The following is a 22040-nucleotide window of genomic DNA, read 5'->3' as shown; positions in this document are numbered from 1 at the left end:
ATGGACTACAAAGGTCAAACAGAGCTGAAAAATGGTGAATCAAATTGTTGCCATCAATATTTCTTGCATGCCTTAAATCTCATGCAATCAAATCCTTTTCAAGGCAAGTCAGCTATATTGGGATCACACTCAGACAGCTATTTTCAGTCATGCAAGCACATCAAGCAATTGAATGAGAAATGCCAAATCACTTTATGGCTTTTATTTTTGTGTGATATCTGGAGCTTCCAAAGCTGTTATCAAACAATAATTGTCTTAAAGATATAGTGATGATATTGCAACACAGTCTCACTCTCTACTCGTCAAATGTCTGACGCATGGTCAAGTGATCTGGCGTCACTTTTTTGACGCACTGGGTATACCTTTGGCGTTATTTTTCAACGTGCAGGTTAGTCCGATAGACTTCTATAGAACTCAGTAGCGTTTATATTTGACTTCTTGGTTCAGCACACCACAACTACACTGAATAAATAAAAATAAATAATAGGCTACAAAAATATATATATATATGACAGAGATCGTTTTTATCTGGCCCTCCAACTTGTTTTTGAGGTTTAAATATTCTCGCAATCTGATATTAAAGTGATCTCTGTGCCAAAGCTTAGCGCGTTCATCAGTGGTGAGTTTAACAACACTCAACTGCAGGTAAAACAGCACTCAGCGGTGAGTTTGACCAAAGCAACACTCAACTGCAGGGAAAACGACATAAAAGGTGAGTTTAACAACGCTCCAAGGCGCGTGCAAGTAAGCAGTTTAACCGTTTTCTTACAACCAATTTCGCTTATCGCTTATTCATAGTTCATCATCTCTATGAAATCACGTTCAAGAAGTCTCATTCAGCACACATCGCGATACTTGCCATCAGTTTCCATGTGCCACAGGGTCGGTGAGTAGATATAATTACGCTCTTTTAATGCCTGTTATAAAATGTATTCTGTCTTTATTAATCAGATTAGCGCCATATTGTTTACTCGCTGTATTATATCAGTCATCCGAGGCTGTCTTTGAGTTTCATTGCGTTTAACTAAGTGAACACACCTGCTAACTAGTGTGATTAAACCCTGTCGGTCACGTGACGTGCCATAGACTTTCAATATATTCATTTCATGTCAAAGATGTACATTTGTAGTAAAATCATGGTAACCATGGCATGTACAATAGCAACAAATTAAATATGAAGTTAAAACCCAGGAACGGGACATTTACCATGTTTTTACCTCAGTAACTGTAGTTCTACTATGGTATATTAATAATCAATACAACAATAAAATAATCATCAAACTAACTTTGGTTGTACAACTGTAATTGTCGTTTTTGATGTGCTTTTATATTACAGATATCACACATTTACTGTACCATGCTTTTGAACATTTTTATGTAAATCCAAAAAAAGTAAATGAATGAAAGGACACATTTTTCCCTTCCTGCAGTTCATTCATATCAGTTTATATTTTAAATATTTTGCTCACAAAACATTATTAAAATTCTGTTTATAATTCTATTTTATTCTACCCCTCCCCCTTTCTTATTTTTATTATTATGTTTTTTTTTTTTTTTGTTGAAAAGATGTAAAGGAAGCAGTCATCCCTGTGGTGTTTGTGGAGAGGTTTTCCTTCAGAAATGGAGAAGACTGAAAGCTGCGGAGGCAGACATTTGCAGCAGTAAGTCTGTGTTGGTTTTACCTTTTTATCAAACTGCTGTTATAAATTGCACAGCATTTGTTGTTTCTTAAACTTTTGCACTGTCCAAATACCCACACTTACCATCTTTGCACTTGACCAATCGATTATTTATTTGACGTATTTCCTATGTTTAGGCCAAGTGTTCGAGTGAGCATGGTGACCACAAGTGTGTGTCGAACTTTTCATGACCTGATGACTGTGTTTCCCAATCCTGATCCTGGAGAACCCCAGCACTGCACGGTTTTGGTGTCTCTCTTATCTGCCTTGGAGTCTTCACTGATGAGCTGATGAGTTGAATCAGGTGTGTTTGATCAGGGAGACATCTCAAATGTGCAGTGTTGGGCTTCTCCAGGACCAGGATTGGGAGCCACTGCCTTACGGGACACACTTAAGTGTTTACAGAGATTTTTTTTTTTTTTTTTTTGATTATTATTCAACTTTGCATTTTAAAAGAAATTCTAATTCTCTTTTCATTAGTCCCTATTACAGAGGACAATTAAATTTTTGGGGCTTCTAATTAAGTGAAAAAAAAGCAGTTGCAAATGATGTACAAAATAAATATACTTTTCTGTACACCAAGAAAACATGCAACACTTTGTTTTACTTCCAAATTATTCTCAGTATCTAATTATTAGGGGCCAAGCACCGAAGGTGCGAGGCACCTATTGTTTTTGTTCCGGTTCTTATTATTAGGGGCCAAGCACCGAAGGTGCGAGGCACCTATTGTTTTTGTTCCGGTTCTTATTATTAGGGGCCAAGCACCGAAGGTGCGTAGGCACCTATTGTTTTCGTTGGCGTTATTAGGGGCCAAGCACCGAAGGTGCGAGGCACCTATTGTTTTTGTTCCGGTTCTTATTATTAGGGGCCAAGCACCGAAGGTGCGTAGGCACCTATTGTTTTCGTTGGCGTTATTATTATTATTCTTCTTCTTCTTCCGCCGCAAGTCTATGGCAGCCCATAGAACCGTTTGCGGGAAAGTTGTATAATTTGGCACACTGATAGAGGACAGTCCCAACATTAACTATAGCAAATTTGAAGCCTCTAACTCCTACTCTCTAGCGCCACCACTTGTCCAAACTTTCAATGTTTGTATGCTAATAACTTTTGAACCGTAAGCCAGAAAATGGAAATTCTTTTTTCCTCTGAATCCTTGGCTCAGGCCAAGTCGAATGAACCCTAAAATTCAAAAATCGCAAAGTTTAGTTTTTTCGCTATTTTCAATTATTCGAAAAACCTACTTTTTCGAACTCGTCCTAGACGGTTAGTCCGATTGCCACGAAAATTGGCTCAGATCATCTTCAGACCATGCTGGCAAAAAGTTATGGAATTCAAGTTGATTCGTCCAACTGTTGTCGAATGACACGTAAACAAATTTGACGAAAAGCACGCAAACATGCACGTGAGGCTATATCCCGGCAACGGTTTGTCATATTGAGACCAAACTTGGCGTGTGTTATAACAAGCATGAACTGAGACTACCTGCTGTGTTTCGACACAGCGCCACCTAGTGGTCAGGAGATATGAAAAATGCATATTTTGGCTTATAACTACTGAATGGTTTGGCCAAAAATCACACAACTGGTCTCTTTAGATTCAGTGAGTCATGTCGAGTCGAATGATATCCAATTTTCCTGTGTCGGCCATTTTAGGCGTCGGCCATTTAGAATTATGATTTAAAATGCTGTATTTTTTGAACGCAGCATCGTATCGTTTCGCAAATAATTACAAAAATATTCGGCTCCATGCCCTGAAGGTACTCAAAAAGTTTGGTGGCAGCGCCACCTTGTGGCCAATAGTTATAATGAAATATCACATAAACGCTAATAACTTTTGAATAAATTAGTCTATTAAAATTAAAATGGTCTCGCTATATTCTGTGGGTCATGCCGAGAGTATTGATACCAATAATGTGAAAATTGGCCTTACTTCCTGTCCGCCATTTTGCTTAATGTTGAAAACCTACTTTTTCGAACTCCTCCTAGACCGTTAGCCCAATTTTCACCAAATTTGACGTGCATCATCTTCAGACCATGCTGGCAAAAAGTTATGGATTTTGTGTCAATATACGTAACGGTTCTCATTTAGCGCATCAACGAATTTGCTGGAAGGGTGCCAAAATGCATTTGAGGCTGTATCTCTGCAACACTTTGACATATTTGCACCAAACTTTGTATGTGTCATCGCCACCTCACACTGACCATGCCACATAAATTTGGTAACAGCGCCACCTATTGGTCAAGAGTAATAAACCATTCATTAACCATGAGTAATTACACTTTTTAAAATGCTAATAACTTTTTAATGCATTAGCCTATTTGAAGGAAACTGGGCTCAAAATATTCCCTGGCTTATGCCGATAACATAGATACCAAATATACCACGGTAAGCTGAACTTCCGGTCCGCCATTTTGATTTATGTTGAAAACATACTTTTTCGAACTCCTGATCAACCGTATGTCCGATTTTCACCAAATTCGAATCAAATGATCTTCAGGCTATACTGATTCAAAGTTATGGATTTTGAGTCGATAGACAAAACCGTTTTCGCATACCACATCGACGAATTTGAGGCACAATGAGAAAATGACACTTGAGGCTGTATCCCTGGAATGCTTTGGCATATTGACACCAAACTTTGTGTGTGTCATTGAAAAGACACACAGAGTACACCAAATTGATTTTATAACAGTGTCACCTATTGGTCAAGCTTGATAAACCAAGTAATCATGCTACTAGAGGTGGTATTGGTGGTTTTTTTTTTTTTGCCATTTCAAATACAATAATTCCAAAATTGCTGTTATTGCTCATTAATGTATTTGGTGTGATGCTTCATGCGATGCTTAGCTACTACATTTGTCGTTGGAGTGCTTGGCCCCGTAATTGCTGCTTGCAGCTATATTTATTATTATTATTATTATTATTCTTCCGACTGGGAGTCTATGGCAGCCCATAGAACCGAATGCGGGAAAGTTGTTTTGGTTTGACATTCTGATAGAGGACAGTGCCAACATTTAGTACACCAATTTTGGTGTGTCTAAGACATTCCCTCTAGCGCCACCAACTGTCCGAAATTTCACTTTAATTTTGTTAATAACTTTTTAACCGTAAGTCCAATCAACAAAATTCTTTTTTCCTCTGATTTCTGAGCTCATGCCGATTCGATTGCACCCTATGCCGTCATTTTCCGTCATAGAAATATGGCCGCCATTTTGAATTCTTTGAAAAACCTACTTTTTCGAACTCGTCCTAGACGGTTTGTCCGATTCACACGAAAATTGAACCAGATCATCTTCAGGCAGTGCTGACCAAAAGTTATGCAAATCAAATTGATTCGTCAAACCGTTTTCGAAAAACGCTCAAACAAATTTTACGAAACGCTTAGAAAAACAGTCGTAAGGCTGTATCTCTGCAACGATTTATCGTATTCAGACCAAACCTGGTACATGTCATAACAAGCATGACCTGAGGCTACTTGCTGCGTTTCGGCGCAGCGCCACCTACTGGTCCGGAGATATGAAAAATTGCTATTTTTGCTTATAACTTCTAAACAGTTTGTCCAAAAATCATAACATTGGTCTTGTTAGATTCAGGGCAACATGCCGAGTCGACTGATATCAAATTTTACCATTTCGGCCATTTTGTCTGTCGGCCATTTTGAATTTTGTGCTAAAATGCTGTATTTTCAGAACGCATCAACGGATTGTTACGAAACATGGTATGGGTCATCAGCACAATGTCCTGAAGGAGTGTGAGAAGTTTCGAAACAGCGCCACCTAGTGGTGATCATCCTTTTTTAAATGCTTATAACCTTGGGTGTGGTCGACTTATTTTCTCGAGACTCACCAAATTAGACTCCTGAAACCTTACAGAGTCCTACGATACCAAACATGCTAGGTTTCGCCTTACGGTTTGTGTAGCGTTGTGATTTAGCGCTTAAAAAACATCTGGCTATATCTTCGAAACCACTTGTCTGATCGAGACGAAACCACCGTCAGAAGTTCGGAAACATAGGTCGATAGCTATACGCCAATGCCCAAATGCCTAAATATTGATGGTAAGGTGTAGTAATATTCAATCAAAGTCAAGAGTCAGTCATTTTTTACGTGCTTTTTCATATAAATGTCTATAACTCTGAAGTGAATTGAGATATTTTCACCAAAATTGACACACATATGTATGGGCTCACTCTGAGCACACATAAAAAGAAATGGTGGGACTGAGCCTCTTGGTGGCGCTATAATAGAACAAAATATGAAATTATCATTGACTTCAATACAGTTTTGTGAAATAAAATGCAATACTAAACAAATGCATTGATGTAATATTACGAAACTCAGAATGTGCCAACAACACCATCCCCTGAAGGTACTCAAAATATTTTGAAACACCGCCACCTAGTGGTCAACAGTTATAACTCAATTTAAATAAAGGCTAATAACTTTTGAATAAATCTGGCTATTGACATGACGCTGGTCTTTTTAGATTCCTTGGGTCAAGTCGAGAACATAGATACAAAGTTTTCCTTATTTGGCTGAACTTCCTGTCCGCCATTTTGATTAATGTTGAAAACTTACTTTTTCGAACTCCTCCTAGACCGTTAGTCAGATTTTCACCAAATTTGACGTGGATCATCTTCAGACCATGCTGGCAAAATGTTATGGATTTCGTTTCGATATACGAAACTGTTCTCATTTAGCGCATCAACGAAGCTGCTGGAAGGGTTCCAAAATGCATTTGAGGCTGTATCTCAGCAAAGCTTTGACATATTTGCACCAAACTTTGTATGTGTCATCGTCACCTCACACTGACCATTCCAAACTAATTTGGTAACAGCGCCACCTATTGGTTACACGTGATAAGCAAATAAATCCTATTACTAGTTGTTGTGTTTATTGTTTTCAAGCCATTTTGCCTAAAATAATCTTAAAACTTTCTTAATTACTCATTCCTGCCGTTCGTCTGAAGCTTGCTTCTGTAGTGCTTGGCCCCGTTATTGCTGCTTGCAGCTATATTTATTATTATTCTTCTTCTTCTTCCGCCGCAAGTCTATGGCAGCCCATAGAACCGTTTGCGGGAAAGTTGTATAATTTGGCACACTGATAGAGGACAGTCCCAACATTAACTATAGCAAATTTGAAGCCTCTAACTCCTACTCTCTAGCGCCACCACTTGTCCAAACTTTCAATGTTTGTATGCTAATAACTTTTGAACCGTAAGCCAGAAAATGGAAATTCTTTTTTCCTCTGAATCCTTGGCTCAGGCCAAGTCGAATGAATCCTAAAATTCAAAAATCGCAAGGTTTAGTTTTTTCGCTATTTTCAATTATTCGAAAAACCTACTTTTTCGAACTCGTCCTAGACGGTTAGTCCGATTGCCACGAAAATTGGCTCAGATCATCTTCAGACCATGCTGGCAAAAAGTTATGGAATTCAAGTTGATTCGTCCAACTGTTGTCGAATGACACGTAAACAAATTTGACGAAAAGCACGCAAACATGCACGTGAGGCTATATCCCGGCAACGGTTTGTCATATTGAGACCAAACTTGGCGTGTGTTATAACAAGCATGAACTGAGACTACCTGCTGTGTTTCGACACAGCGCCACCTAGTGGTCAGGAGATATGAAAAATGCATATTTTGGCTTATAACTACTGAATGGTTTGGCCAAAAATCACACAACTGGTCTCTTTAGATTCAGTGAGTCATGTCGAGTCGAATGATATCCAATTTTCCTGTGTCGGCCATTTTAGGCGTCGGCCATTTTGAATTATATTTTAAAATGCTGTATTTTTTGAACGCAGCATCGTATCGTTTCGCAAATAATTACAAAAATATTCGGCTCCATGCCCTGAAGGTACTCAAAAAGTTTGGTGGCAGCGCCACCTTGTGGCCAATAGTTATAATGAAATATCACATAAACGCTAATAACTTTTGAATAAATTAGTCTATTAAAATTAAAATGGTCTCGCTATATTCTGTGGGTCATGCCGAGAGTATTGATACCAATAATGTGAAAATTGGCCTTACTTCCTGTCCGCCATTTTGCTTAATGTTGAAAACCTACTTTTTCGAACTCCTCCTAGACCGTTAGCCCAATTTTCACCAAATTTGACGTGAATCATCTTCAGACCATGCTGGCAAAAAGTTATGGATTTTGTGTCGATATACGTAACGGTTCTCATTTAGCGCATCAACGAATTTGCTGGAAGGGTGCCAAAATGCATTTGAGGCTGTATCTCTGCAACACTTTGACATATTTGCACCAAACTTTGTATGTGTCATCGCCACCTCACACTGACCATGCCACATAAATTTGGTAACAGCGCCACCTATTGGTCAAGAGTAATAAACCATTCATTAACCATGAGTAATTACACTTTTTAAAATGCTAATAACTTTTTAGTCCATTAGCCTATTGCAAAGAAACTGGGCTCAAAATATTCCCTGGCTTATGCCGATAACATAGATACCAAATATACCACGGTAAGCTGAACTTCCGGTCCGCCATTTTGATTTATGTTGAAAACATACTTTTTCGAACTCCTGATCAACCGTATGTCCGATTTTCACCAAATTCGAATCAAATGATCTTCAGGCTATACTGATTCAAAGTTATGGATTTTGAGTCGATAGACAAAACCGTTTTCGCATACCACATCGACGAATTTGAGGCACAATGAGAAAATGACACTTGAGGCTGTATCCCTGGAATGCTTTGGCATATTGACACCAAACTTTGTGTGTGTCATTGAAAAGTCACACAGAGTACACCAAATTGATTTTATAACAGTGTCACCTATTGGTCAAGCTTGATAAACCAAGTAATCATGCTACTAGAGGTGGTATTGGTGTTTTTTTTTTTTTTTTGCCATTTCAAATACAATAATTCCAAAATTGCTCTTATTGCTCATTAATGTATTTGGTGTGATGCTTTATGCGATGCTTAGCTACTACATTTGCCGTTGGAGTGCTTGGCCCCGTAATTGCTGCTTGCAGCTATATTTAGGGGCCAAGCACCGAAGGTGCGTAGGCACCTATTGTTTTCGTTGGCGTTATTATTATTCTTCTTCTTCTTCCGCCGCAAGTCTATGGCAGCCCATAGAACCGATTGCGGGAAAGTTGTATAATTTGGCACACTGACAGAGGACTGTCCCAACATTAAGTATAGCGAATTTGAAGTCTGTAACTCCTACTCTCTAGCGCCACCACTTGTCCAAACTTTCAATGTTTGTATGCTAATAACTTTTGAACCGTAAGCCAGAAAATGGAAATTCTTTTTTCCTCTGAATCCTTGGCTCATGCCAAGTCGAATGAACCCCAAAATTCAAAAATCGCAAGGTTTAGTTTTTTCGCTATTTTCAATTAATCGAAAAACCTACTTTTTCGAACTCGTCCTAGACAGTTAGTCCGATTGCCACGAAAATTGTCTCAGATCATCTTCAGACCGGCCCGGCAAAAAGTTATGGAATTCAAGTTGATTCGTCCAACCGTTGTCGAATGACACGTAAACAAATTTGACTAAAAGCACGCAAAAATACACGTGAGGCTATATCTCGGCAACGGTTTGTCATATTGAGACCAAACTTGGTGTGAGTTATAACAAGCATGAACTGAGACTACCTGCAGTGTTTCGACACAGCGCCACCTAGTGGTCATGAGATATGAACAATGCATATTTTGGCTTATAACTTCTGAATGGTTTGGCCAAAAATCACACAACTGGTCTTTTTAGATTCAGTGAGTCATGTCGAGTCGCATGATATCCAATTTTCCCATGTCGGCCATTTTAGGCGTCGGCCATTTTGAATTATGTGTTAAAATGCTGTATTTTTTTAATGCAGCATCGTATCGTTTCGCAAATAATTACAAAAATATTCGGCTCCATGCCCTGAAGGTACTCAAAAAGTTTGGTGGCAGCGCCACCTTGTGGCCAATAGTTATAATGAAATATCACATAAATGCTAATAACTTTTGAATAAATTAGACTATTAAAATTAAAATGGTCTCGCTATATTCTGTGGGTCATGCCGAGAGCATTGATACCAATTATTTGAAAATTGGCCATACTTCCTGTCCGCCATTTTGATTAATGTTGAAAACCTACTTTTTCGAACTCCTCCTAGACCGTTTGTCCAATTTTCACAAAATTTGACGTGGATCATCTTCAGAACATGCTGGCAAAAAGTTATGGATTTCGTGTCGATATACGAAACGGTTATCATTTAGCGCATCAACGAATTTGCTGGAAGGGTGCCAAAATGCATTTGAGGCTGTATCTCTGCAACACTTTGACATATTTGCACCAAACTTTGTATGTGTCATCACCACCTCACACTGACCATGCCACATAAATTTGGTAACAGCGCCACCTATTGGTCAAAAGTAATAAACCATTCATTAATCATGAATAATTACACTTTTAAAAATGCTAATAACTTTTTATTGCATTAGCCTATTTGAATGAAACTGGCCTCAAAATATTCCCTGGCTTATGCCGACAACAATAGATACCATATATGCCAGAGTAAGCCGAACTTCCTGTCCGCCATTTTGATTTATGTTGAAAACCTACTTTTTCGAACTCCTCATCAACCGTTAGTCCGATTTTCACCAAAATTGACTCAGATGATCTGCAGACTGTGCTGACAAAATGTTATGGATTTTGTATCGATAGACAAAAGCGTTTTCGCATACCACATCGACGAACTTGAGGCACAATGACAAAATGACACTTGAGGCTGTATCTCTGCAATGCTTTGGCATATTGACACCAGACTTTTTGTGTGTTATTGTCATCTCACACAGAACACACACAAATGATTTGATTACAGCGCCACCTGTTGGCCAAAAGTGATAGGCATTTTAATCTTATTACTAGTGGTTGTCTTTATGATTTTTCAGCCATTTCAATTACAATCATCCTAAAATTGGTTTAATTGCTCATTGTTGCACTTCGTGTGATTCTCCATGCCATGCTTAGCTCCTACATTTGCCGTTGGAGTGCTTGGCCCCGTTATTGCTGCTTGCAGCTATATTTATTATTATTCTTCTTCTTCCACCCCAAGTCTATGGTAGCCCATAGAACCGATTGCGGGAAAGTTGTATAATTTGGCACACTAATAGAGGACTGTCTGAACATTAACCGTAGCAAATTTGAAGTCTCTAACTCAAACTCTCTAGCGCCACCAATTGTCTAAACTTTCAAAAACTTAATGCTAATAACTCTTGAACCGTAAGCCACAAAATGAAAATTCTTTTTTCCTGTTATTCCTTGGCTCATGCCGAGTCGAATGGACACCGAAATTCAAAAATCGCAAGGCTTAGTTTTTTCGCTATCGTCAATTGTTCGTAAAACCTACTTTTTCGAACTAGTCCTAGGCCGTTGCACCGATTGTCACGAAAATTGAATCAGATAATCTTCAGACCATGCTGGCAAAAAGTTATGGAATTCAAGTTGATTTCTCAAACCGTTTCCGAATAGCTCATGAACGAATTCTTCGAAAAGCACACAAACGTGAACGTGAGGCTATATCTCCGCAACGGTTTGGCCTATTGAGACCAATCTTGGTGGGTCTTATAACAACCATTCCCTGGGACTACCTGCAGTGTTTCGGCGCTGTGCCCCCTAGTGGTCAGGAGATATGAAAAATGCATGTTTTTGCTCATAACTTCTGAACGGTTTTGCCAAAAATCACAAAAGTGGTGTCTTTAGATTCAGTGCATCATTCCGAGTCGAATGATACCGAATTTTCCCAATTCGGCCATTTTGGGCGTCGGCCATTTTGGATTTAGTTGTAAATTGCTGTATCTTAAGAATGAAGTTCCGTATCGTTTCGCAAATAATTACAAAAATGTCCGGCTCCATGCCCTGAATGTACACAAAAAAATTGGGGGCAGCGCCACCTTGTGGTCAATAGTTATAACGATTTTTTCGAAAAATGCTAATAACTTTTGCATACATTAGCCTATTGTAACAAAGCTGATGTTGATAGATTCCTTGGGTCATGCCGAGAACACCGATACCCCATTTGTCAATTTTGGCAAAATTTCCTGTCCGCCATTTTGATTCATGTTGAAAACCTACTTTTTCGAACTCCTCCTAGACCGTTGCTCAGATTTTCACCAAATTTGATTTGGATCATCTTCAGACCATGCTGGCAAAAAGTTATGGAATTTGTGTCGATACACGTAACCGTTTTCAATTAGCGTACCAACGAATTTGCTGGAAAGATACCAAACTGCATCTGAGGCTGTATCTCTGCAAAGGTTGGAGATATTTACACAAAACTTAATATGTGACATTGTCACATCACATTGACCACGCCACATCATTTTGGTCACAGCGCCACCTATTGGTCAAGAGTAATAAACCAATCAATAACCGCTAATTATTACATTTCCAATAATGCTAATAACTTTTGATTGCATTAGCCTATTATCATGAAACATGTCTCAAAATGTTCCTTGGGACATGCCGACAACATGCATACCAATTATGTCATATTAAGCAAAACTTCCTGTCCGCCATTTTGATTCATGTTGAAAACCTTTTTTTTTAAACACATCCTCAACCGTTTGTCTGATTTTCACCAAAATTAAATCAGATCATCTTCAGACCGTGCTGACAAAAAGTTATGGATTTCGTGTCAATAGACGAAACCGTTTTTGTACAGCGCTGCTTCAGATGTCAGCCATCTTCACAAAATGAGTCTGAGGCTATATCTCTGCAAAGCCCATTAGTGGTCTTCCAGTGACATCTAGTGGTCGTAAATGCAATTTATCATACAACACTGTCTCTTTAACCTTTATAACTGTTATATGTTGTCTTAATTTCATTCCAAAGAAGCATACGCAATTTATGTATAATTTCACAGTCTAGATAATAGTACTGCACTCATTTTAAATAACCTAGATATGGCTGACAGTAAAAGAATAGAACAGAATTACAGACACACACAAACATGAAATGTTTAAACTAGTATATTAATACTCAATAAGCATGCTTAAACCCACACACAGATGCACACATTTTGTTATATATATAGATAATTAAAATAAATGATGGGTGATAAAACCTATTGCAAGTCTTCTGTTTTTATGGGCTTCTATGTCATTTTTCAGGTTTCATTGCAATCATAATCTGGCATAATTATAAACATTAGATATATCTGTATGAATAAATTGGTAAACTTTGACTCAATGTGATCTGAAATGCTTGAACAGTAATATTAAATAATAGTAATATACATTTTTTCTAGATGAATCCCTCAACAAACCCATAAACTGTAATGTTTTAGTCTTTAGTGAGCTCATTAGTGGTCTTCCGTTGACATCTAGTGGTTATAATTGCAATTTTTTATTCAACACTGGGTTTTGAAGCTTTATAAATATTACAGTGTTCTTTTTTACCTAATCTCTGTTAAATTTTGCATGATTGTTTAGAAAAAATACAGATCTAATGCATGTGTGATTATATTACCCTCCTTTTTTTTTGCAGTTTAATGCCATTCACAACAGAAATCTTTTGTTTTTTAGGCCATATTAACTGTTATAGCACCAGCTATTTTCTGATCTTAATGAAACTTTGCATGCTTGGTGGGTCATCTTTCACATGTTATAACCAAGTTTCATAAAGTTTTGAGGTTTTGTTTCAGTTTTATAGGCTTTAGGTTACATGTGGCCACGGCCCTTTCCTAAATGACCTCTTATAGCTAACCAAAGGACAAAATGAAACATATTTTTGAAAATTATTGATCTAGAGAGTCCAGAGAATATTATTGCAGTGGTTTGATCAAGACTGAACAAAAAACCAGGTGACCCAAAACATTCAAATTCGTGGACCAATTTTACGAAAAAGGCTATAACTCGGGAACAAAATGAGATATCTTCACCAAACTCAGAACTCATATGCATGAACAAAAACTTTAGTCAAATTATTATTTTTTTTCCATATCTGCCACTTGGTGGCGCTACAGGATGAAAAAAAATCAAATGGCTATAACTAAGCAACCGTTGATCCAATCGACTTGAAAATTGATATGGCCCAATGTGGCACAAGTGCTCTATGAGGAATTTCACTTATCTTAACAAAACATGGCCGCCATTGGCCAAACAACTTTAAGCACCTATTTGACAAGGTTAATGGAAGTCGATAGGAACGAAACTCGGTGGGCATGTTCGACTCATTGCCCTAAAGGTCTGTAAGTATTTTGAAAGAAATTGCCCACAACATTGTCACCTCCCACAGAACACAACAAAGCGATTTGATTACAGCGCCACCTATTTTCCAAAAATGATAATGCATCATTTTACTGGAGTTTTACTGGCTGTTTCAATTACACTCTTCCAATAATTGCTTTTCTTACTCGTTGCATTTGGTCTGACGCTCCATGCCATGCTTAGCTCCTCGCTGTGGAACTTTTATTAACGTTTTTCAGCCATTTCAATTACAATCATGCAATTATTAATTTCATTATTCATTGTTGCATTTGGTCTGATGCTACATATGCTTAGCTCCTGATGTTGCCGCTGGAATGCTTGGCCCCGTGATTGCTGCTTGCAGCTATATTTATTATTATTATTATTATTATTCCGACTGGGAGTCTATGGCAGCCCATAGAACCGAATGCGGGAAAGTTGTTTTGGTTTGACATTCTGATAGAGGACAGTGCCAACATTAAGTACACCAATTTTGGTGTGTCTAAGACATTCCCTCTAGCGCCACCAACTGTCCGAAATTTCACTTTAATTTTGTTAATAACTTTTTAACCGTGAGGCCAATCAACAAAATTCTTTTTTCCTCTGATTTCTGAGCTCAAGCCAATTCGATTGCACCCTATACAGTCATTTTCCGTCATAGAAATATGGCCGCCATTTAGAATTTTTTTAAAAACATACTTTTTCGAACTCGTCCTAGACGGTTTGTCCGATTCACACGAAAATTGAACCAGGTCATCTTCAGGCAGTGCTGACCAAAAGTTATGCAAATCAAATTGATTCGTCAAACCGTTTTTGATAAACGCTCTAACAAATTTTACGTAACGCTTACAAAAACAGTCGTAAGGCTGTATCTCGGCAACAACTTATCCTATTCAGACCAAACCTGGTACATGTCATAACAAGCATGACTTGAGGCTACTTGCTGCGTTTCGGCGCAGCGCCACCTACTGGTCCGGAGATATGGAAAATTGCTATTTTTGCTTATAACTTCTAAACAGTTTGTCCAAAAATCATAACATTGGTCTTGTTAGATTCAGGGCAACATGCCGAGTCGACTGATATCCAATTTTACCATCTCGGCCATTTTGACTGTCGGCCATTTTGAATTTTGTGCTAAAATGCTGTATTTTCAGAACGCATCAACGGATTGTTACAAAAAATGGTATGGGTCATCAGTACAATGTCCTGAAGGAGCGTGAGAAGTTTCGAAACAGCGCCACCTAGTGGTGATCATCCTTATTTAAATGCTTATAACCTTGGGTGTGGTCGACTTATTTTCTCGAGACTCACCAAATTGGACTCCTGAAACCTTACCGAGTCCAACGATACCAAACATTCTAGGTTTCGCCTTACGGTTTGTGTAGCGTTGTGATTTAGCGCTTAAAAAACATCTGGCTATATCTTTGAAAAAGCTTGTCTGATCGAGACGAAACCACCGTCAGAAGTTCGGAAACATAGGTCGATAGCTATACGCCAATGCCCAAATGCCAAAATATTGATAGTAAAGGGTAGTAATATTCAATCAAAGTCAAGAGTCAGTCAATTTTTACGTGCTTTTTCATATAAATGCCCATAACTCTGAAGTGAATTGAGATATTTTCACCAAAATTGACACACATATGTATGGGATCACTCTGAGCAAATATATAAAAAAATGGTTGGACTGAGCCTCTTGGTGGCGCTATAATAGAACAAAACATGAAATTCTCATTGACTTCAATACAGTTTTGTGAAATAAAATGCTATACTAAACAAATGCATTGGTGTAATATTACAAAACTCAGAATGTGTCAACAACACCATCCCCTGAAGGTACTCAAAATATTTTGAAACAGCGCCACCTAGTGGTCAAAGGTTATAACTCAATTTACATAAAGGCTAATAACTTTTGAATTAATCTGGCTATTGACATCATGCTGGTCTTTTTAGATTCCTTGGGTCAAGTCGAGAACATAAAATACAAAGTTTACCTTATTTGGCTGAACTCCCTGTCCGCCATTTTGATTAATGTTGAAAACCTACATTTTCAAACTCCACCTAGACCGTTAGTCCGATTTTCACCAAATTTGACGTGGATCATTTTCGGACCATTCTGGCAAAAAGTTATGGATTTTGTGTCCATATAAGAAACGGTTCTCATTTAGGGCATCAAAAAATCTGCTGGAAGGGTGCCAAAATGCGTTTGAGGCTGTATCTCTGCAATGCTTTGACATATTTGCACCAAACTTTGTATGTGTCATCGTCACCTCACACTGACCATTACAAACTAATTTGGTAACAGTGCCACCTATTGGTTACACGTGAAAAGCCAATAAATCCTATTACTAGTTGTTGTGTTTATAGTTTTCAAGCCATTTTGCCTAAAATAATCTTAAAACTGTCTTAATTACTCATTCCTGCCGTTCGTCTGAAGCTTGCTTCTGTAGTGCTTGGCCCCGTTATTGCTGCTTGCAGCTATATTTATTATTATTATTATTATTATTCCGACTGGGAGTCTATGGCAGCCCATAGAACCGAATGCGGGAAAGTTGTTTTGGTTTGACATTCTGATAGAGGACAGTGCCAACATTTAGTACACCAATTTTGGTGTGTCTAAGACATTCCCTCTAGCGCCACCAACTGTCCGAAATTTCACTTTAATTTTGTTAATAACTTTTTAACCGTAAGTCCAATCAACAAAATTCTTTTTTCCTCTGATTTCTGAGCTCATGCCGATTCGATTGCACCCTATGCCGTCATTTTCCGTCATAGAAATTTGGCCGCCATTTTGAATTCTTTGAAAAACCTACTTTTTCGAACTCGTCCTAGACGGTTTGTCCGATTCACACGAAAATTGAACCAGATCATCTTCAGGCAGTGCTGACCAAAAGTTATGCAAATCAAATTGATTCGTCAAACCGTTTTCGAAAAACGCTCAAACAAATTTTACGAAACGCTTAGAAAAACAGTCGTAAGGCTGTATCTCTGCAACGATTTATCGTATTCAGACCAAACCTGGTACATGTCATAACAAGCATGACCAGAGGCTACTTGCTGCGTTTCGGCGCAGCGCCACCTACTGGTCCGGAGATATTAAAAATTGCTATTTTTGCTTATAACTTCTAAACAGTTTGTCCAAAAATCATAACATTGGTCTTGTAAGATTCAGGGCAACATGCCGAGTCGACTGATATCAAATTTTACCATTTCGACCATTTTGTCTGTCGGCCATTTTGAATTTTGTGCTAAAATGCTGTATTTTCAGAACGCATCAACGGATTGTTACGAAACATGGTATGGGTCATCAGCACAATGTCCTGAAGGAGTGTGAGAAGTTTCGAAACAGCGCCACCTAGTGGTGATCATCCTTTTTTAAATGCTTATAACCTTGGGTGTGGTCGACTTATTTTCTCAAGACTCACCAAATTAGACTCCTGAAACCTTACAGAGTCCTACGATACCAAACATGCTAGGTTTCGCCTTACGGTTTGTGTAGCGTTGTGATTTAGCGCTTAAAAAACATCTGGCTATATCTTCGAAACCACTTGTCTGATCGAGACGAAACCACCGTCAGAAGTTCGGAAACATAGGTCGATAGCTATACGCCAATGCCCAAATGCCAAAATATTGATAGTAAAGGGTAGTAATATTCAATCAAAGTCAAGAGTCAGTCAATTTTTACGTGCTTTTTCATATAAATGCCCATAACTCTGAAGTGAATTGAGATATTTTCACCAAAATTGACACACATATGTATGGGATCACTCTGAGCAAATATATAAAAAAATGGTTGGACTGAGCCTCTTGGTGGCGCTATAATAGAACAAAACATGAAATTCTCATTGACTTCAATACAGTTTTGTGAAATAAAATGCTATACTAAACAAATGCATTGGTGTAATATTACAAAACTCAGAATGTGTCAACAACACCATCCCCTGAAGGTACTCAAAATATTTTGAAACAGCGCCACCTAGTGGTCAAAGGTTATAACTCAATTTACATAAAGGCTAATAACTTTTGAATTAATCTGGCTATTGACATCATGCTGGTCTTTTTAGATTCCTTGGGTCAAGTCGAGAACATAAAATACAAAGTTTACCTTATTTGGCTGAACTCCCTGTCCGCCATTTTGATTAATGTTGAAAACCTACATTTTCAAACTCCACCTAGACCGTTAGTCCGATTTTCACCAAATTTGACGTGGATCATTTTCGGACCATTCTGGCAAAAAGTTATGGATTTTGTGTCCATATAAGAAACGGTTCTCATTTAGGGCATCAAAAAATCTGCTGGAAGGGTGCCAAAATGCGTTTGAGGCTGTATCTCTGCAATGCTTTGACATATTTGCACCAAACTTTGTATGTGTCATCGTCACCTCACACTGACCATTACAAACTAATTTGGTAACAGTGCCACCTATTGGTTACACGTGAAAAGCCAATAAATCCTATTACTAGTTGTTGTGTTTATAGTTTTCAAGCCATTTTGCCTAAAATAATCTTAAAACTGTCTTAATTACTCATTCCTGCCGTTCGTCTGAAGCTTGCTTCTGTAGTGCTTGGCCCCGTTATTGCTGCTTGCAGCTATATTTATTATTATTATTATTATTATTCTTCCGACTGGGAGTCTATGGCAGCCCATAGAACCGAATGCGGGAAAGTTGTTTTGGTTTGACATTCTGATAGAGGACAGTGCCAACATTTAGTACACCAATTTTGGTGTGTCTAAGACATTCCCTCTAGCGCCACCAACTGTCCGAAATTTCACTTTAATTTTGTTAATAACTTTTTAACCGTAAGTCCAATCAACAAAATTCTTTTTTCCTCTGATTTCTGAGCTCATGCCGATTCGATTGCACCCTATGCCGTCATTTTCCGTCATAGAAATTTGGCCGCCATTTTGAATTCTTTGAAAAACCTACTTTTTCGAACTCGTCCTAGACGGTTTGTCCGATTCACACGAAAATTGAACCAGATCATCTTCAGGCAGTGCTGACCAAAAGTTATGCAAATCAAATTGATTCGTCAAACCGTTTTCGAAAAACGCTCAAACAAATTTTACGAAACGCTTAGAAAAACAGTCGTAAGGCTGTATCTCTGCAACGATTTATCGTATTCAGACCAAACCTGGTACATGTCATAACAAGCATGACCAGAGGCTACTTGCTGCGTTTCGGCGCAGCGCCACCTACTGGTCCGGAGATATTAAAAATTGCTATTTTTGCTTATAACTTCTAAACAGTTTGTCCAAAAATCATAACATTGGTCTTGTAAGATTCAGGGCAACATGCCGAGTCGACTGATATCAAATTTTACCATTTCGACCATTTTGTCTGTCGGCCATTTTGAATTTTGTGCTAAAATGCTGTATTTTCAGAACGCATCAACGGATTGTTACGAAACATGGTATGGGTCATCAGCACAATGTCCTGAAGGAGTGTGAGAAGTTTCGAAACAGCGCCACCTAGTGGTGATCATCCTTTTTTAAATGCTTATAACCTTGGGTGTGGTCGACTTATTTTCTCAAGACTCACCAAATTAGACTCCTGAAACCTTACAGAGTCCTACGATACCAAACATGCTAGGTTTCGCCTTACGGTTTGTGTAGCGTTGTGATTTAGCGCTTAAAAAACATCTGGCTATATCTTCGAAACCACTTGTCTGATCGAGACGAAACCACCGTCAGAAGTTCGGAAACATAGGTCGATAGCTATACGCCAATGCCCAAATGCCAAAATATTGATGGTAAGGTGTAGTAATATTCAATCAAAGTCAAGAGTCAGTCATTTTTTACGTGCTTTTTCATATAAATGTCTATAACTCTGAAGTAAATTGAGATATTTTCACCAAAATTGACACACATATGTATGGGCTCACTCTGAGCACACATAAAAAGAAATGGTGGGACTGAGCCTCTTGGTGGCGCTATAATAGAACAAAATATGAAATTATCATTGACTTCAATACAGTTTTGTGAAATAAAATGCAATACTAAACAAATGCATTGATGTAATATTACGAAACTCAGAATGTGCCAACAACACCATCCCCTGAAGGTACTCAAAATATTTTGAAACACCGCCACCTAGTGGTCAACAGTTATAACTCAATTTAAATAAAGGCTAATAACTTTTGAATAAATCTGGCTATTGACATGACGCTGGCCTTTTTAGATTCCTTGGGTCAAGTCGAGAACATAGATACAAAGTTTTCCTTATTTGGCTGAACTTCCTGTCCGCCATTTTGATTAATGTTGAAAACTTACTTTTTCGAACTCCTCCTAGACCGTTAGTCAGATTTTCACCAAATTTGACGTGGATCATCTTCAGACCATGCTGGCAAAATGTTATGGATTTCGTTTCGATATACGAAACTGTTCTCATTTAGCGCATCAACGAAGCTGCTGGAAGGGTTCCAAAATGCATTTGAGGGTGTATCTCAGCAAAGCTTTGACATATTTGCACCAAACTTTGTATGTGTCATCGTCACCTCACACTGACCATTCCAAACTAATTTGGTAACAGCGCCACCTATTGGTTACACGTGATAAGCAAATAAATCCTATTGCTAGTTGTTGTGTTTATTGTTTTCAAGCCATTTTGCCTAAAATAATCTTAAAACTTTCTTAATTACTCATTCCTGCCGTTCGTCTGAAGCTTGCTTCTGTAGTGCTTGGCCCCGTTATTGCTGCTTGCAGCTATATTTATTATTATTATTATTAATAATAATATTTCACATACATTGGAAAGGTTTCCGTGAGCAGATCAATTACACTACTGATAACATTCCTTTAAGCATGTAATATATTTTTTTATAATTCATATGAATATAGCTTGCTATTATTGACTAGCTTTTAATAATAGATGCATTTAATATATAATTATACAGCATCTTTACAGAGGCTGGTTTTATGGTCTAAAAGTAGCATGTAATAATATTTCCTTCCTTTCTGTCTTTCAGGATTGTTCGCAGATAATGATGTTCTTCTCGATCATGCACAAGGACTCACCTCTTTAACTCTTTATCTTCCCAACACACACAGAAATGCTCCCTTTATCAGTGTTTAGACTTTGCAGTGCAGTTTTGTTTTAGTTCTAAGCTTATAATGAATACATTGTGACCTTCCAGCAACCCATATATTGTATACAGAACCAGTGATCAAAACAATGGTTGAAAATAGTATTTTTATATTGATAAAGCATTATGTTCTCTTTTTCAAGCTTCATACAGTAAACTTTACTTCTGGTGCTTTTATCATAAAAAAACAAACATCAGTTCTCATCAGCAGTTTTCGTAAAGGACGTATTCATGCACAGCCATCCCCTAGTTCCAGTCATGAAGTGAATGATGTTATTGTCAGTTTTATTTCTGCAATTTTATGTAGCAGGTGTTTGTTTTCCTGAACGTTATCTTTCTTCCATTGTTCGGACAATCAGTGTTTATTTGATGCTGTGCTGATGGAGGTTTATAGATGATATTGCACACTTGACATGCATGTCTTCATGGTCTTTATTTTCTGAGTTTGAAACAGTGTGTTGTATCACTTTTTGGTCAAATAAATTCTTCAGTGTTCTCTGAAAGACTATCTGTATTTACTTTTTTTAAAAATAAAAGTATTTGCAAAGAATTTTTATTCTTCATAGTGGCAAAAACAACTTATTGACAGAGGATGCAGTGCAGTTATATGGGCAATTTGTCTTTGAATCAGTTTTTTTAACTCTGTTTTTATTGCTAGAGTTCAATTGGTAAAGAATGGCAAATCACAGAAAAACTAAAGTGAATAATTTTTATAGATTTAAAACAAAACAACATGCAATTTAAATGTTACAAGCTAATCATTTGATTAGAAAATGCACCTGTCTTTAAAAAAAAAAAAAAAAGATTTAATGAGAGGAATCGGTTCGATAGAACTGCGAATGCTGGCCATGTGCTCATCAATATTGCCCAATTTTTGTCAAGCTGAAAACAATAATTAGCGCATTTGCATTATTGTTGGAGGAAGGTGTAGACGTTAATAAAACACAATCTAATAGGTAGCAAATGTTATTGATTGTTAACCAATCTATCCCTTCAGCCGAAAAACGAAAGTCATCGGTCATAAATGGATAAGGAAGCGTGACGCCGCTGCTCAGCTTTGATATCATTGGCTGTCAATGTC

At 37.8% G+C, this 22040-nt stretch overlaps 1 long non-coding RNA gene across 1 annotated transcript; it reads left to right on the top strand.

Annotated features, from left to right (window-relative positions):
* The first annotated feature begins 154 nt into the window (after positions 1 to 154).
* Positions 155 to 21462, top strand: LOC127945826 (uncharacterized). The gene is made up of 3 exons (XR_008150947.1): positions 155 to 886; positions 1567 to 1661; positions 20843 to 21462. It is a non-coding gene; the product is annotated as an uncharacterized LOC127945826 (long non-coding RNA).
* The last annotated feature ends 578 nt before the right edge of the window (positions 21463 to 22040 follow it).

Source organism: Carassius gibelio, chromosome A24 (genome assembly GCF_023724105.1).
Source record: "Carassius gibelio isolate Cgi1373 ecotype wild population from Czech Republic chromosome A24, carGib1.2-hapl.c, whole genome shotgun sequence".
Taxonomy (NCBI): domain Eukaryota; kingdom Metazoa; phylum Chordata; class Actinopteri; order Cypriniformes; family Cyprinidae; genus Carassius; species Carassius gibelio.
This window is presented reverse-complemented; position numbering and strand designations above follow the sequence as displayed.